Below are 18,240 nucleotides of genomic sequence, written 5' to 3'. Positions count from 1 at the left end.
TATAAATCAAGGATTTCATTAACTGCTGGTAGCCAGTTTAAATTGTAGTCTTGTCCGTAATGTCTATCTATCTATGTATGTCCAAGTTATATTAAAAACCTTTAAATGGCTTTGTAATATCAGCTACATCTAGCTATTATAATAATTAATGGTACTGTTTTATAAATCAATACATGTATTCTTGATAAATTCATATCCAGTTAATGGTGTAATTTAAATAAAAAATTAATGTAATAAAGGACATACAGAAGCGGGCAGGAAATCTTTAAAGGTTAAGAGCCAAATTTGTCTAAATTCATTTTTAACCTGTTTTGGAAAAGTTTATATTTAAAATCAGCTAAGACTTACCTTGTTTCTGTAAAACTAATCTTGCCATTTCTGGTGGTGTCTAGAATTAAATTTGTAAGATGTTTTCTGATGTTGTTTTAATTACATAGTTACAATACCGTGGAATATTTTACTGTCATTGCACTATTTTGTGACTATTGCATATTCTTTAGTAAAACAGAACAAAACAAACTAAAAACCTCATACCAGCAATTTATTTTTAATACACAAATGCATGTAAATGATTTATTTTTTGAAAATCTCCAAAACTATATACACATTTTTTTAAGGGGAAAAAGGACGGACTAGTTCAATAAATTTGCATGTGGAAGAGCCGAGCATTTTCACTGCTTCCGCTGAGTGAACATTCCAAGAATTTTAGAAAGAAAAGAAAAATGCATGAAAGAGTCTGAAATGTATTTTAACGCTGCACCCGGGTACAGGAACATTCTACCAAAAGATGAGTGTATTATAGTTCTAATTTAAAGAATACATACCAAAGACATATTTAAAAAATAACAAGATTTAGAAAAACAACTGAAGGTTGTATGTTATCAGATACAATATCAAATCTTTCCAAATAAAATTTCATTTGGTTCAAAAGGGTAAGCGTTTTACAAAAAATATCTTTCAAAATTATGCAGACCAGTCTGCCCTGCCATCCTCCTTGACATGTTGCAGAAATGTTCCTTTAATCCACTGAGCTTTTACTGACATTTTTCTTAACATTGCTGAGCCTTATTTAGAGCACCAAAGGAGGCGTGTGCAGTTTCCTTTGACACTGATGGGTATTTCAAAATGTTACAGAGAGAGGGGGGAAAAAAGAGAAAGAAAAGATTTGCTGCCAGTCACTTCATCAATAGAGCTACAGAAGCAATTACTATTTGTTAAAAGTTTACATTTCAAATGAAGCTAAATTTTAAAGAAGTCTCATCCTTTTAGAAGGACTGGTGCTTCGAAGAGAGAGGAAGAGAATGCACATTAGTGATTACATGTTAAAGTGCACTCAAGTACTGGAACGATTTAAAATGTATTGTGTTTTTAGTCGAAACCTGCAGCAAAACCACTCCTAAGAGGCTTAATTTAGGTTTTATAGGAGGAAAATAAAAAAGACCAGGTTACAGCAACATGCTGAAATATGGGGTACATTTTAAGTATCTTCATTTAAAAACGTATGTTTATTTCCCCTCCTGGGATCACTAACGTGTGTCTCCACAGAGAAAGCAAGGACATGCATTCTTAAAAATTATCTGTTAAAGGGATCACATTCCAAGACAGGTTTGAGCATTTTTATTACTACAGATAACCTCTTAATTATGTCACTGCCTTCCACTTATTAATCAGGGACATTCAACATAGTTAACCATGGAGTGGTTGTCTTTAGAAGAATACATTATCATTAAGGATTAGAAACACATTTTATTCCTATAATCATATTGCATGTATGGTTTTAGCACTGCTAAAACCCTATTTACCTGCTTTAAATACATAACACCTAAGAAAGGATCTAGATGCCTATAACAATATTGTTCACTACTTCAAACTGTGCAGTCCATGGAAAGCTTTAAGAGACAGATAATTTTACTTTTCTTGTCCCCCTCCTCCACCTCCTCCATGTCCCATGCAATTCCTATTTGAATTGATTTTAGGTTTCTTGTGCAGCCACCAGCATCTGAGATACTCAGGTACTCTTTCAGAGACCAAGGTGTAAGTGAAGTAAATAAAATCATGTTTCACTGTTGCTTTATCAACCCTCCTAGGTAGTTTTTCTGCCAGCCAACCTGCGCTGTTAAGACCCATAAAATTATGCACTAGTGACTTCTTTGGAGGTTCTCTAATCAGATAGTGGCTGGTGTTGGGAGGCAAGGACCCAAGGCAATGTTTCTGGTACTTAACACTGTGGCTGGTCATTACTTGTCTAGTAGAGACCAATAAACAGCTGATTACTATCCAATATGGAGCCGATATTTTACATTTATCCTAGTTATTTTTTCCTTTTCAAGTTCTTATAACAGGAAGTATTTGTCAAGAAGATCTTTGAGTAATAGCCTCCCAGGCACCTTAAAAATAAGAATTTTCCTACCATGAAATGATGCCTTTTGTGGAAAGGTGGGAATGATTCTGGCTTTTACAAGAGCAAAGGTTTGATTCATTTCAAGCTCATTTCTTTCAGACAGGGACACTCCCCGACACCATCCCTGCTGCTCCCTGTCCCTTTCCCCCTCTAAGACAGGTTCACAGGCTGCAACCAAGGGATTTTAAAATGCAAAGGTTTACATTAATATTTGCACTCTGGCAATAACAGGCCCATTTTGCTTCCTCTGTAAGCCTGTGATAATTGATGCTTCATACCTGGAACTATGTTTCATTTATCTCTTTACTCATGAAGATAGTATATAAATAAAAGGTAATGTATGGAAAGGAACCAACCATCTGAAATAATAATCCTAAATCCTACTAGATAATCTTTTAAAGCTGTAAGAGTCAGAGACGGAGATTTCTAAACTTTTAAAGAAAACTTGATTGCAAATGAGAAACCTGTGCATTTTTGAATGCTTATTGAATTTGAATGTCTGTGTGGGCCAAAAAAGAATCAGAGGGACAAATGGAAGGCAGGAAAGAAAAGGTGTAAATTTTAGACGTGTTTTAAATTAATTAATGACATATTAGACTCATTACAATTTTATTGACTTTCCCTTTACATTTGAATATAATTTTTTACTAGCCGATGCAAGCTGCAAAATGGTGAGTCTTCTAAGCTGCCTTTCCTTCCCTGGGATCCTCATCTTAGAATGAGCAGAGGCACATTGATAAGAACTGGACCTTGATTTCACAACCTCATACAAAGCCAGGCAATTCTTGAGCCAAACAAACAAAGGGGGTGTAAGCGATTTCATTTATTTTGATAATCCTCCTCTTGCACGGGAGCATTTTGCTGTCTTTGTCAAAGTGAATGACAACAATTTGGCCAACTCTCTCTGAGCTGCACTCAACAGTGACAGGCAAATTATCAGAGGCCCTGCACTTCTTATTATCAGAGGAGAAGCCATCAGGGGGACGCATGGAGGATACCTCTCCCTTGTCACTATTTGTCAGTGGGACAAGGGCCACTGCTATGGGTAGCTGACAGGTAATTTCAACAATAACAATTACTCCTATTACTGGTGTCATAAACAATTCGCCCAAGGCATGACAATAGCAAAGCTTTATAATTCAATGCCATATAAATAAATGCCAGCAGGTAACAAGTAATTTAGCTCCAATCAAGATTTCACCCCGGCATTAATATTGTTATTGCAAGAAAATGGAAAATTGAAAAAATTCAATATGTTAATGAATTAAGAGAGGTTCAAGGGCTAGACAAGAGGAGTTGGAAAAAGGAAACCAAAATTATTGTGGTATCATATTTGGTGCCATCCTCGGGGCCAAACATCAGTATAATTAAGACAAGAAGGGGAACTGGAGTGCCTTAGATCTCAGAGCAGGGAAAAATGTGACATGAGCTTTCAAAAAATCCACCTAACTCCAATTTCTGAAGAATATAAGGAGAAATATGAGAATGTATATATATAATGTAGCATTTCACTGGCTTTCTTTTTCTACCTGAAATATTTCATGTGAAGCAGAAGCATGAATATCAAAGGAACGTTTCCATCTGTTTAAGAAAATTGTATCAGCACCTGCTTCCTTTACATTAAGTCTCATAATGAAACGATTTTAATAATCCTTTTTTTTTTTTTTTTTTATCTGGGGTGAAGGTAAAGCTGAAAGTCATCTTTGCTCTCCAGCTGTCCACCTTTTGGAAGTGGACTAGAGGATACAGTGTTATCTTCATACTCAAAACTTCCTGATCAAACCAATTTGCAATTTTAGTATTTGTCCAGCAAGACAATATGCCATCATGGTGACAGCAGTAAAAGAATTTGAAAATCTCTAATTAGGAGAGCTGCACACCAATTAACGCATGTCAAATTTCACTTCATCAAGTGCCACTCTAATTTTCCCTCTAAAAATTAATGGATTTTTTTTCTTTTGGTATGTGTGTGTGTCCCCTTAAGGCAATGTTGATTCAAATCTGCTCAAGATGCAGTGTTGCACAGCTAAGCATCTTCTTGATTACAATCCACCACACTTCTAACTGCGCTCATTCGCACTGCCACGGATACTTTGTCAACAGTCAAATTACACCACACTGATAACAATGCATAATGGTGTTCCTCCTCCAGTCCCCTGTCAGGAGAGGGGCTTCATAAAAATGTGATGTTTTCTTCTCAACTGTATCTAAAGGAAGTTTGTATGACCAGGTCCCCAGTCAGGCACTGATTTTTAAAATTAGTTTGTTAATTTCAAAAAAGAAGAAGAAGAAGAAGCAAAATGATGGCATATAAAAAATCCTAATTGAAAAAAAAAATCATCAAAGAATGAGGAATGGAGAATATCTATGGCCAAAGTTTTGCTTAAACACTTTGTTCTGAGACATTTTCAAGAGCACTATTCTTGGTTAAATACCAAATTTTTTTTGTCTTTACTTATGGTCTATAAACATTGGAAGCCTCTCTTGACCAGACTGTATTTAGATTGTGCTAGAAGTTTGTTTAACTGCCATATTTGCCAGAATCCTCAAAACATCACAGGACACAGAAGACAAATGACTTTGTGTGTTGGGAGGCGTTGTGGGGGGGAAGTGCGTAAGGGGGTCAGGACTGTATATTGCAGATAAACGTTGATTCACTTTTAACTATTTTTTATCCTAGTTGCTTGTTGCAGATTGGTGTGTCTGAGGCATCAGCACACGTGGGGAATATTTCTCACTGAAAAATGAAAAAAAGAAATGCAGTGATTAGAAGATGATTTTACATTTAGTCTTTTTAGAGATTATTCAGATTTCTTATTTTTCAAAAACAATCAGAACCAGAACAAAAACAAGGACATTAAACAAAATTTTAAATATATTATCTCATAGATTCTTCAGGGAGTAGAGAACATTCACACGGATTGACATCCCAGTTTTCTCAGCATGTAAGCATATTGTAATCCTATTTATTCACTAAAAATTTAAATTCATGAGATCTGCACTTTATTTTCTTTAATCTGCAGGCCGAATACAGCTTCTTATTCACTGATGACTAACTCAAAATTTTAAAACGATATTTTTAGGTTTGTATTTCTAAATATTAAAAGCGTCTTCCTTCTCTTATGGCCCCACCCCAGCATGTTCTTAAGTGGTCTATTTCAAACAAAAGAAAATGACATCCCCCTTTCAACTAGCCAGACATTAGATTCTCTCAGAACTGATTGGGGGTTCACTAGAAGTTTTGCAATTAGATTCATACAAATTGAATTATTTCCTTTTTTTCCAAACATCGTTCTTAGAACTTTATAAATGTAGCAATACTGGCTTTACAGTTTCATGTGGCTCATTTACAAATAAAGGTATTTTAATAAAACCAAGTTCTGTGTAACTTTGAGAAACAAAAAGCTGGAACAATCTCACATTAAAACATTACAAAAGGATTGTAAAGGGAAATTTAAAGGGAGAAAACTTGATTCTATAATGCAATCCAGCAGTAATCAATTTTACCTTCAATATCTTGCTTTTGTTTTCAAAATGCTAAATAAACAATACATAATGCATCCCTCATCAGCCAAACCATGGAGGCTCTGTGCTCAAATAACAGGAAACATATTCAATTTTCCTAACAGAAGACAGTTCATTAAGCTGTGCCACATCAAATAAAACTTTAATTTCTCCAGCATCAGAGTCGCAATGAAAGCAATTGAAGAAGATGAGCCATATGGTACTTCTATCAGCAAACACATATTGCTCATTCCCCCAAAGTTTTCTAATTCTGCTCCCCAGACCTGTGTAATATAGATAATGTGCTCCGAGAGCAGCAACCATGAGCTATCTAGTGTACACTTCTAATACTGTATTTAATGGGAAATAATGAATCATAAAAGCCTAGAGAAGACGGCTTTTGCTAACCTAAATCTCAGCTGTAATTTCATTGTTCTGTGCCTAAGATGCTGTTTGCCCTTTCCAAACAACAGCAGTTGAACATAATTATGCTGCTTCGAACCTGGGCTTGAAAAAGCATCCCTAATATAACCAACTTTCTATTAACTCCTGAAATTCTGAATTTAATGATGCACCGATACAGGCATTGAGATAACCAACCATGTGTCATTTAAAAATCCAAACAAGCATTTTTCTTCTTCTTCTCTTTGGTCAGACTGCTCAATGCTTTTATGCTTCATCCTCTGCTCCCTGCTTGCGTCCATCCCCCACCCCACGCCCCACCCCATGCAACAGGAGTGGCATGATTAAAAATGAGGAGATTTTCTTGTTATTAGCAAATTTGACATTTGCCTGATGAAATGCACATAGAATGTGAAAGCTATACAGTACTCAGAAGAATGTCTCCACTCCAATCCTAGCTACCAAGATGAAATAATTTAGGTAAAGGAAATGTAAAGGTCCTTGTACATCTCTTGCTGCAGAATGCTAGGGTTGTGTTATAAATGAAAGAACCAAATATTGCTGAGCTTTAAGAGTGATAGTATTTTGACACATGTGAAGCTCATAGTGTTTCTTCTCTCACCTTAGCTGCTTTGACAATTCACTTAAACATAATACATATGCTCAAATGCAGCAACTTACGTGTCGTGAGCCCAGCCTTTCTCTGGTTTGAGATCTTGGGGCTGGGGCTTTGTTCATTTTTAGGAAAAAATGTTGCTTTTTCCTCTAACTAGGTCAATAATTCCAGCTTTTCCATTTTTAAAGCTTATCAAATCAATATTTTACCAACATGATGCTAATTTAGAACATCATCAGATAACACTGTGGATACATATTGAAAACATATTTTAATGGTTTTGTTTGTTTTGGCATCATATGAACCAAGAACAATTAAATTAAAAAGAGACTTTTAAAAGTTAGAGATTGCCTTTTTAAAGCTTATTAAAATCAGCATGTTAACATGCCTGTCTCTGAATTAGCTCTCACACTTGATTGCCATCATTAAAACGAGTTGTTCGGGTGCTGCTCAAAGCCGATTCTTACTAGTTATTAACTTGAAATCTCTTTCCATTGAAATGTTAAAAAAAAAAAAAAATCATTCTCACTAGTGGAAGAAACAGTCACCAAAACGTGAACTAGCACAGCAAGCCAGCAACATTAAACCACGAAAAGACCAACAGGTAAAATAACTACAGTAACATCTAAAACACACTCAGGAAAAAAAAAAATCACAACAACAACAAAGAAGCAGTCCATTGATTATATTTCATGAATGCCTTAAAACAAATGTTTAAACAGTTTCTGAAACAGTGCAGAAAACCTCTGCATGCTCCACTGGGTTGCAATGACAATGGTCTATTGCAATGTAAAACACGCTGGAGGATAAAAAGGTGCTTTTTGTTACCATTTTATCAAAGCTGTTCATCTTCGAGCTGCAGGCAGCATTTTGCTGGAATTGCAGATATTTCTCTGTCCAGGCTCCTTTGTTTGTGCATCTCATTTGCATATATTTATCTCCAGCTGAGGGTGCGTTCTGCTCATTAAGGCCTCCCTTCACATTATTTCATAAGCCAGCTGCTGAGAGGGATTTCACCTGTGGTGACTGAGAAAAGAGGGGTGAAAAACTAAATTCTTCATAAAAAGGAAATCTTCTGAGTCTCTTCCCCTATAAATGGGCACCATTTGTGTTAAACAGCCTCTTGTCATGATAGATGCCTCCAGAGGTCAGGGGTTAAAGTTGATTCGAAGGTCAGCAGTAAAACAACAGACAAACCAGACGCCAAACTGGTTCCTTAGCTGTCGGTGGGAGCTGTGGTACAACCAGGTCTTGAACCTTTTTCAACCTCTAATAAAACAGGGTATGAATCTGAAGTGGATCAACCAGGCCCCTGAGGAAGCAGCACAGAAAAACACAAATAATATCAATATCAGGCAGCCACGGGGAAACAATGGGGCATTTCTCCGTGCTACATGCATGCTGCTATTGTTTCAAGGGCTGGGGAATTAATTCCACTTATTTATTTAAGGCGTGTCAACTCACTGCCTAAACCTGTTTCAGTGTCAAGATGAATAAAACTTTTATGGCTCATAAAATAGAGCCATTCATCTCAATGTTCTTTGTGGTGCGTTTTTTTTCTTTTCTTTTCTTTTCTTTTTTCTTTTTTTTTTTCCTGGCATACTGAGCTAGGCCTCTGCTCTGAAATGGTTACATCTGAACCCATTGGTGCTACGATCCACACCATATTAGAAAAAAAAAAATATTTCACTGGCAAATGGATCTCAACAGAAATGACACAGGGAAGCCTTTTAGCTACGATGTAATAGCTCCAAAAATTCTTCTAAACAGTCCGCATGGAGTTGCATCTGTTTTGAGCATGCATTATTTACAAAGCAGAAGTTTTACTATTTTAGAGGAAAAGTTCAAAAGAAATAGCAGTAAAGATATTCGTTTTCTAGAATACTATGTCACATATTTCATTTTACTTTAGAAATGCAACCTTGTTAGGATAGCTCTTTCCCATTCATCATTTTTTGCCCAAGTTTCCACTGTTCTGTAGTCAGCTTATACTGATGTAATAATCAAATGCCTTCTTTAACTTGACTGCTCGGAATTTTATGTTTAATTTTCTGTATAAAATAGCACACATAAATGGAAAAGAAAGTGCATTTATATGCTTTTTGTATTATAAATTTTTTAAAAGTTCAGTTATAGAATTAATTTTACTTTTGATTTCCTGACAAATGACTTTAATAATAATATAATATAAATAAACAGGTTAACATTTCTAAAGTGCCACACACAATGTGAAGCACATGTATTTTCTCATGCAATTATTAATAATAATTCAATCTAAGTCACACAGGTCCACTTAGAATGGACTGTAATAACACTCTTTATTGTCCACAACATATTTTAGTTGAAACAAAATGTTCCAGTCACACAATATCATCACTATAGTAGATCATTATAGCTTTAACAGATGACATCATGGGAACACAGTTGCTTTATATTAAAATGAGTAAAAAGCAATTTGATGATATTTCCCAAATTTTCTAATCACAGCCTCAGCCATGTATATTACACGTTTTTGTTCCATTGTAATGTAAATTGATTTGTGGAGGATTCACTTACTGTCTTATCCTAGTTGCTTTGTTTTTGAGTTCTCTATTGAATATTGTAGGCTTTACATATGATGCTAGATTATTTCTGATGTAGTCAGTTGGTAGGTAAGGGTTTTCCCACACGAACTCAAGTTTTTCCAGCAAGTAGATCATTTGAGAATGGCTCCAAATAAAAGTGGTGCTTTCACATTTTGCTGGTACACAAACATATGGCCCTGAGGAAGAGGGATTCATTTTGGGGTGCTAAGCACTGCTCAAGATGTAAGTGCTTTTTATTTCCCATTTGAACTGGTGCGTGCACCTTTACAGATGGACCAGTTGCTTTACATACTGGTGGCCCATTTACAAAGCAGCCCTGTTTGAAAAGAGATGCTTTCAAGTGGGTCACCAGGCTCTAAGAAAAATATTTAAACTCATAATTATTGGCTTTTGGTCATCTATGGCAATGTGTTCTCGTTTAAACATAGAGCAGGGGATTTTTCTTCTATAACCAATTACAGTTTAAAAAATGCAACGAATCTTGCTTCACACAAGGAGCTTAACTTCTGGTTGGAGAAATTTTCCAACTTATTAAATGTTGTTTATATCCTCATTTTTGTCTTCCCAAAGCATTTTATAACTCCCTCTGTAACTGACTTATCAATTTTCTTTCTGACCTTTCATATTAAATTTAACCACACCCCCACCCCCAAACCCAGAGCCTCCAAGCAACTAGACTAGAGCGAAAATACACAATTTACTCTCTCCATATCTCCACCGACGTCTTTCGTTTTTCTTGTACTCTAATCTAATCGGTAATTCGTAAGCTTTGGCCAAATAGTTAAAAATGTTAAGTGCTAGCAAAGCCTTTTACCTCCCCCTCAGATCTGTCTCTGTTTATGGAATGGGTCCCAGTTTCCTCCTCTTCTCCTTCAGCCCGGGGTCTTCAGGTCAGAACACTGTAAATACACGCAGCCCTTGCTGGACCCATAAATCTGAGCAAAGAGCAGGCCTATATATTCAGATAAGCAGGCCAGAGATAGGGGCTTGAAAGGAGGGAGAACTAGTGGAGTCTGAGGCTCTGCAGACCTGTTCGGAGAACTGAACTCAAAAGACCAAGAATCCTTAGTGCTGAAGGAGAAATTTTGCCTTGAAACATCTCCCCTTATTTCTAATGGATGAAGTTGGCACTGCTTCCTCTTCGTTTATTTTATTTTTTCCACATTGCTTATATTCACATCCTTACCAAATGTATTATCTTAAAGGCAATCAAATTAAACAGTAGATTTAATTTATTTCCAATGTCTTTTTTTCTTAAGTGTGTTTGTGTTTTGACCTGTGTGTGTGTGTGCATATGTGTGTGTATATCAGTGATGTGAACTGAAGTCATTTGACCAGAAATTCTCCTCTACTGTAATTTTTCAGTTCCCAAGTTTTTGACTGTATAACTGTATTCTTAGTTACCACATTGAATCCCCAAGAAAAATACATCTAAAGGAGGAATGACAAAGTGACAAATAAATGCTTACATATCCTTCAGTCTTCAAGGCTTCTATTTTATTCCTGGGTTCAAATATTTTCTGTTGAATTTTCGCTTCTTGAAATTTTCAGTGACTCCTGGAAGACCATCCTTCTTGGGGGATGTACCCATTGTGACCATAGATAATGTCACCATGGAGAACCCTGGGCAAGATGACCATGGCTGAGCAGGTCCTTTCTATCACACTTGACAGAATCACTGCCTGATTCTTCTTTAGATGCAATGAGTCACACCACAGATTCGTCTGGGTCGTTTCAGACTCCAGGAAAATGTGTCACTCGATTTGTTTCCGAGCAATGTTTTGTATTTTATTGTATATATGTATATATAATTGTAATCAGATTTCTCTAGGTTATTCTTTTTGGCTAATAGAGAATTGATTTTTTAAAAATGCTAATTCATGTTCCTGAAAAGGGGCTTCTTTTTTTCTTTTCCTCGGTTGAAAAGTTGGTGATAATTCCAGGTAATTAAGAAAAATTTATGGAGAAAAATTGCCAATAAAGTAATTGGGCTGGGAGCCCAGCATGTTACACCTACACTAGAGCCTCATTTTTGACAAATCTCTTAAATGATAACAATAATGATAACAATCATTATGTATCATTTATCAAGCACTTACTTTTGGAAAGCAATGTACTAGGAACTTAAGATATATATTAATTTTTATCTTTACAAGTGGTAAGTGATGTACTACTCTACAGTCTCAATCTTATACATTAAAAAAACCCTCCGATTTGAAAAGTAAAGAAACTTAATCCAGAACACACACGGAAGCCCAGAATTTGAAAGTGGTTTTGGCTCTAGAGGGCTGTCTTCTGAGCTGCCTCTCATAACCTCAGGTTCTGCATCTTCAGGATGAGTGTCTTGGGTGGGAGGGTGTCTATGTAGTGGTGATCTTCCATGGCCAGTTGATTTTCTCCCGCCCCTACTCTCCTGAGCCTAGCCTTGGCATTTTCAATAGCTCTCTCTGGCATCTGGGCCTGTCTCTCAAACACCTCCTAGACCACATGTCTGAAACGGAACTCACTGATTCTCTAGCTGCCATGTCTCTACTCTGTGATCCATGTGATGTTTAATGGGAGGGAGCACCCTCGATTCTGTAGTCTGAACTTAAGGCTCTCTAACTACCTACCTTGTTTCACCTGTCATGATTATCATCCAACCTGGCAGAGAAGTGACCTGTGCAGGAGGCATTACAGTCTGACCACCTGGGTTTGAACCCTGACTCCCCTGTTTACCAGCTGTGCAGTGCTGGACAAGTTACTTTCCTCCTCTGCGCCTTGATTTTTTTCATCTGTAAAATGGAGTCTAAAATATTATTTATTTTATAAGGTGGTTTAGTTCAGACTGTTGGTAATGTTTGACAGAACTATTAAAATAGCCTTCAGGCTGCTGTTTCTGCAGGGAGGCTCCTCCTTCGATAATCCAGCCCCTCTGGATTACAGAATAAAATAAATAATAAACATGATAATTTCCTGCTTAAAAATCTTTAAGACTCCCTATTGCCCTCAGGTCGAACTATTGAATCAGGAAAAGGCTTTCATTATTTTCCTCCAACTGCCCTTTCCAGAGTCATTTTCCACCATGACCCTCTAAGCAATTTCCACTCTAGCAGCAAAAAATTATACATATGATGTTCTTTTATGTCTCCAGACTTTTGACTGTGCTGTGCTCTCTCTATCATGAATGCCCTTCCTTCCAATTTCCATGTAGCAAAAGTACATTTATCTTGCATGGCTCAGTTCAAAAGACACTTTTTTTTTAAGGCAGCATAAATTGAGACAGTCACTTCTAGAATGCATTCCTCTGTTTTAGAACCTAGTATGTTGATAGCAATCATATGCATGGTAATTATTTGTCTACCACTAGGCTGTGGACTGCTGTGGGGAGGGACTATGTTTTTTTAAACTTAATATCTTTTGTTCTAGGGCCTCACATGTAGTGGGAGCCTCCCAAATTTAGATTAATATATAAAATATCTTTCCTCACTCCTAAAAATGACTTAGAGCAAATGTGAATCAAATGACTGTAATGTTGTTAACTAGTTGAATTAACTCCTGTTAGCTTAAGATAATAAAGGCAGTGAACTTGTAACAAAATTAAATTAAAAACTGAAGTGCAATTATAGTGTTCTTACTGTCTCTAAGATAAAACCATGATATATTTTTTTTCCTAGCACACATGTTACATTTTTTTCTGACATCATAAGAAAATCTGAGAACGGAAATCCTTTCAAGCATTTCATTTGGTAGAGAACATCTATATTCCATACAGCATTCCATTAGGAAAGGAGCCTGCTTTTCTCTTATCTGCCCTTACTCTAAACCTAATATCTTATGGGAGACAGTATATCAGCGGTTAAGATCATAAGCTCTGGATCTGGAATGTCTGGGTTTAAATGCTGGTGCTGCCATTTATAAGATGTGTAATGGCTGGAAACAGTTTTCTTGGGACCTGCTATCTCATCTATAAAATGGGTACCATAGTAACATTCAGTGTAGTGAGTGGTTATGAGGATCAAATGAGTTAATGCATCTAGCACTTAGATGAGAGTTCATGTATCTTGCACTTAGATGAGAGCCTGGCTTATACTAGGTGCTCTAAAGATGTGTCTTCTTATTTGGTTGATGTTTATAAGAGAGGCATCTGAAATCCTGATAGAAAGGTGAGGAGGATTTCATCATCGGGGAACAGTGGAAACAATGGAGGAGTCTTGAGAGCTTATGAGAATGTCCATTCACCTGTGCAAGGACCAGTTTATCTATTTCACATATAATTCCAACACTTCCATGATTTAATGCTTCATTTCATCATTTTACACATGGAATTATGTGTAGGAACGAACCCAAGTGTAAACTTAGCCATCAGGAAAGTTAGCTATCTGGCCTGAGTTTGGATCCCAGCTCCATGACATGCTGGCGGTCTCACCTTGGGCAAGTGTTTTCATTTATTAAAGATTAAATTTTTTCATCTGGCAAATGAGGAAAAAAAGAGTAATTTTTGCCTTTTACCTGTGGTGAGAATTAAATGAAAAACCATCACTCAACATGCTTATCACAGTGCCTGTCACATAGTAAGTGCTTAATGTGTTGACTACTATTTTCATGTTGCAAATATTATTGAATATTTTTACCACATGGTGTGGTTTTTTCATGTAGTTACTGAAGAGAGTAAAAACATTTATTTATGTAGATTTAAAAGCATAAGGTGAGCACCTCTATACTCACCATCCCAGGTTAAAAAATAAAAGGTTGCCACTTTCTTAGAAGTCTCTGCAGACCTTTCTGGGCACATTCCCATCTCTCTCTCCGGCGCGCTACTGTTCTCCTGGTCTTTGGATCATCATATACTTGCTTTACTTTATAATTTTAGTTCTTATAAATGTACCACTAAACAGTGTGTTATTTGGTTTTGTCTTTTATGAATATTATAGTAATGTAATTGATATATATTTTATATTCTGTGTTTTGCACTCAGCAGATGCAGCTGGATTGATGCATGCACTACAGTTCATTCAGTGTCATGCTGAATAGTATTTTATGATATCAACACCCTACAGTTTACTTTGCTATTATTTTTTCTATTGATGGACATCTGGACTGTTATTTATTTATTGCTATCACAAAGCCTGCTGTATAGAACATTCTTGTACGTGTGCCCCTATAGGAGACTTTCTATATATACACCCCGGTGTCTATATAAAGACTTTCTTTAGGAAGTTATACCTAGGAGTAGAGTTGCTCACTTGTAAGATACGGGAATATTCAAATTTACTCGGTAATGGTAAACTCTTTTCTAAGTGGCAGCACATGAAGGAGTTTTCAGCAGAAGATTATTAGGTACATATTTCAGATCCTCATAAAAATTATATATGTGGTAGTTAGTCTGGAAGATTCCACAGTTTCAACATAAAGTCCAAATCATCCACTTCTCTTCGTGTTCATACCCTTGTGTGGTCCCCTCTCACATTATGCCAAGGCTGGTCTTTGTGACCAATATAATTCAGGAAAAGTGATGGTATTGTTGCTTCTGTTTTTGGACATCTTTCTTCTTGTCTCTTTTGCACCTCTCACTCTGGGGGACACAGCTTCCCTGTTGGAAGCAATTCTGTGGAGAAGCCCACAAGGTGAGGAGCAGAGGCCTCCAGCAAACAGCCAGTGAGGAGCTGTGGCATGCCACCAGCCATGTGATTGAGCATAGGAGCCAATTTCTAGCTCCTTTGGTCTTGAGATGACTGCAGTTTGAGAGCTTGGCTATAACCTCATGAAGGATCCTGAGCCAGAATTGCCCTGCTAAGCTGCACCTGGTCATGAGTGCACACACACACACACACACACACATGCACACACACACAAATGTGAGATTATAAGTATTTGTTGTCTTGATGTTGTCTTGAGCTAAGCTTTGAGGTAATTTTTATGCAGCAAAGATAACTAATACATATTCTATTAAAAAGGTGAAAAATTCCAAGTTCCCTTAAGGAATATGTGAAATAAAGCAGGATATTAAAACAAATAGATTTGAAAATGGGTAACATTAAAAGTTGATGCACCTATAATTCTAGGTGCTATTAAGTTAGTTAGCCATGTAAAAAAAAAACCCATAGAGATGGGAGACCAAGGATAATTTGTGATTCATAACCTGTAGCAATGCATGTCAAGCGTGTTCACGTTTTTTTAGTTGATCTTGATTTATCATGATTAGAGTCCTTTAGATGTCTTTATAAGTTATTCTTGATGCAAAAACATTCATTATAACATAATAGCAAAAAAGAAGCCATTTAGTTATACAGAAATAAGAGAAAAATAAGTCATATATCTACTCAAGAGAATATTATAAAGTCATGACAAATATATATATATATTTAAGTGACATATTCCCAGCATAATGTTAAGTGACAAGAGTGGGATATGCTATACAAACAGTATAAAACCAACTATTCAGTGACTTAAGGGTGAAAATGGCATCTCTTAGTTGTGAGATTATGTAGGAATTTGTTTTCTTCATTAAACTTCTGGACTTTCAAAGTCTAATAAACATATGTTAAGACTTCTATTGTTAGAAAAAAGTCTATTTAGCATTGAAGAAATTACTCTTAATTCATTTTTAGTAATACAAAGAAACGCGGACAGCAAACTTTGCCTTCAGATTGGGAAGAAAATCCCTATCAAATATATATCAACAATGAGCATCTGGAAAGTTTCTGGTTGCTATTTCGAGTTGGCTTCCTTTCAAATTATCTTGATCTTTGGATCTAATCATAGTCTTCTATCTTGTTATAATTGCTGGTCCTTTTGATTTCTCTTACAGAAGTGAAGATATATTCTAAGAAGTCTATCCTTAGATGATTTCGTGGTTGTGTAAACATTATAGCATGTATTTACACCAACCTAAATATTATAGTATAGCCTACTACACACCTAGGCTGTGGTGGTCTAGCCTTTTGCTTCTAGGCTACAAACCCATACAGTATGTTACTGTCCTGAATACTGTAGGCAATTGGAACACAATGGTAAGAATTTGTATATTTAAACATAAATGTATAAGAATTGGTATATCCAAACATGCAAAAGGAAATGTTTTATGATAACACCTTACTATGGCTTCAATGTCACTAGGCCATAGATAGGAATTTTTCAGCTCCGTTATACTCTTATGGGACCACCATCATATATGTAATCCACTGTTGGTGGAAATGTCATTGGAAGGCATGGCCTTTTTATTCATTGTTTTGTGGACTTCAGAGCTTTTGGAGAATCAGAGGGTAAATTCATAGAATACTCTAAATTTAAATGTGACTAAAGTTTATATTCTTCAGTTTCTGCTCATGAAGTTGAGAAGAATAAGATAAATGAGATTTCATGGAGGCATTATGGAGGCAAGGGTTGCCTAATACCTTTTTATACCAGAAAGGATTTTTATCTAAGGCAGCCAATGCTGGCATAATTGAAGAAGGAATTTAAGTTGAATAGGAGCTGGAGTCATTGCCTGCACAGTGCCACTTCATGGCATAATAAGTATAGAAATTTTTGATATTAGTTAAGAAACAAAAATTCTCAAAACTTAGTGTTTGAATAGACTGAAAGTGTTCTTTTTTGTTTTAAAAATGCCCTTTATAACAATATTTTTGCCCATTAAATTAAGCTTGGAAAAGACCTTAAAATAGAGTATTTAATTTGGAAGAATTAAGCAAAATTCCACCACGCAGGAACTGCTTTCGACATGTTGGTGTATTTCTTCTGATACTTTTATTTCCTTTCTGCATTTCCATTACACCCCGTACTTTTAGCTTGCATGCTTTGTTATTACTGTATATTTCCTTCTAGACTGTCAGTTCTCTGGGGACAGAGGCTATGTCTTTCTAGCTTATCATCTTTTCCTCACCTTAGAGTTTAGTAGGTGTTTAATAAAAACATGTTGAAGAGTAACTTGGTTGGACAATTACACGGAAAAGAGGAAATCCATGAGTAGAAAAATAAGTGAAAGTAAACCTCTATGCCACTTGAGACTATTGGCAATTTGAAGTGTCAGTGTCCTGCTGTTCTTGGTCCCAGGTGCCATCAAAGATAGGTGGAACCAAGGCCAGGTACCAGGTGCCATCTGAGTGCTCCAGAGCCAGTGCCAAGTGGAAGTTCTGGGAAGGTTTCTGTGAGGGTGCTCAGTCAGTGCCAAGGAAAGAGATCAAACCTGGGTTTCTGAACTCCAAAAGGGCAAACCAGAAGAAGGAGCTCATAACTGAAGCTTTGGGTTTAGCAGGAAAATATCATGGCTTCTGGCTTTATTTGAAACCTCGAAGACTGAATCATATTTGCTTCTCAAAGCAGTGAGCTGTTTTGTTTTATCATGTACAAAATACTGATCTCAGATATTTCAAGCAATAAGAAAACATTACCAGTTATGGCAAGCACTGGAATTTATAATTTGGTGACTCTGCAAAGATCTAATCATTCCAACATCATGATTCCAAGCATTATTTGATTAATCATTGCATTTATAGAGAATCTCTTAGCCAGTATTTATTGTTTAGATTTTTCCAATGCCCTCATCACTGAGGTCTCTGGTTGCATGTGTAGAAGATTAAGAGATACAATAAACTAAGAAGAACAGATCAAGCAACACACACTAGACCTAGGCCAAACTAAATAAATATGTCTATTTCTAAGGCCTGGAAGTCAACAAGAACAGACACAAATTCTTGCATATAAAAAAGTAAAATTTTTACAAGAAAGAGATTTCAGCCTTAACTTGATCT

The 18,240-nt window shown here is 36.3% G+C and overlaps 1 long non-coding RNA gene across 2 annotated transcripts; it reads right to left on the bottom strand.

The window, feature by feature from the left end:
* Positions 1–4,883: 4,883 nt before the first annotated feature.
* Positions 4,884–13,529, bottom strand: LOC131381389 (uncharacterized). 2 transcript variants are annotated; one of them, XR_009210125.1, is made up of 3 exons: positions 10,978–13,520; positions 7,752–7,949; positions 4,884–5,138 (listed from the first exon to the last, which is right to left on the bottom strand). It is a non-coding gene; the product is annotated as an uncharacterized LOC131381389 (long non-coding RNA). The 2 variants fall into 2 exon arrangements; XR_009210126.1 differs by having other exon boundaries at positions 4,884–7,949; positions 10,978–13,529.
* Positions 13,530–18,240: the final 4,711 nt, after the last annotated feature.

The sequence above is a fragment of the Hylobates moloch genome, unplaced genomic scaffold (assembly GCF_009828535.3).
Source record: "Hylobates moloch isolate HMO894 unplaced genomic scaffold, HMol_V3 SCAFFOLD_15, whole genome shotgun sequence".
In the NCBI taxonomy this organism is placed as follows: Eukaryota; Metazoa; Chordata; class Mammalia; order Primates; family Hylobatidae; genus Hylobates; species Hylobates moloch.
Note: the sequence above shows the minus strand (reverse complement) of the source record. Positions and strands in the feature narration are given on the sequence as shown.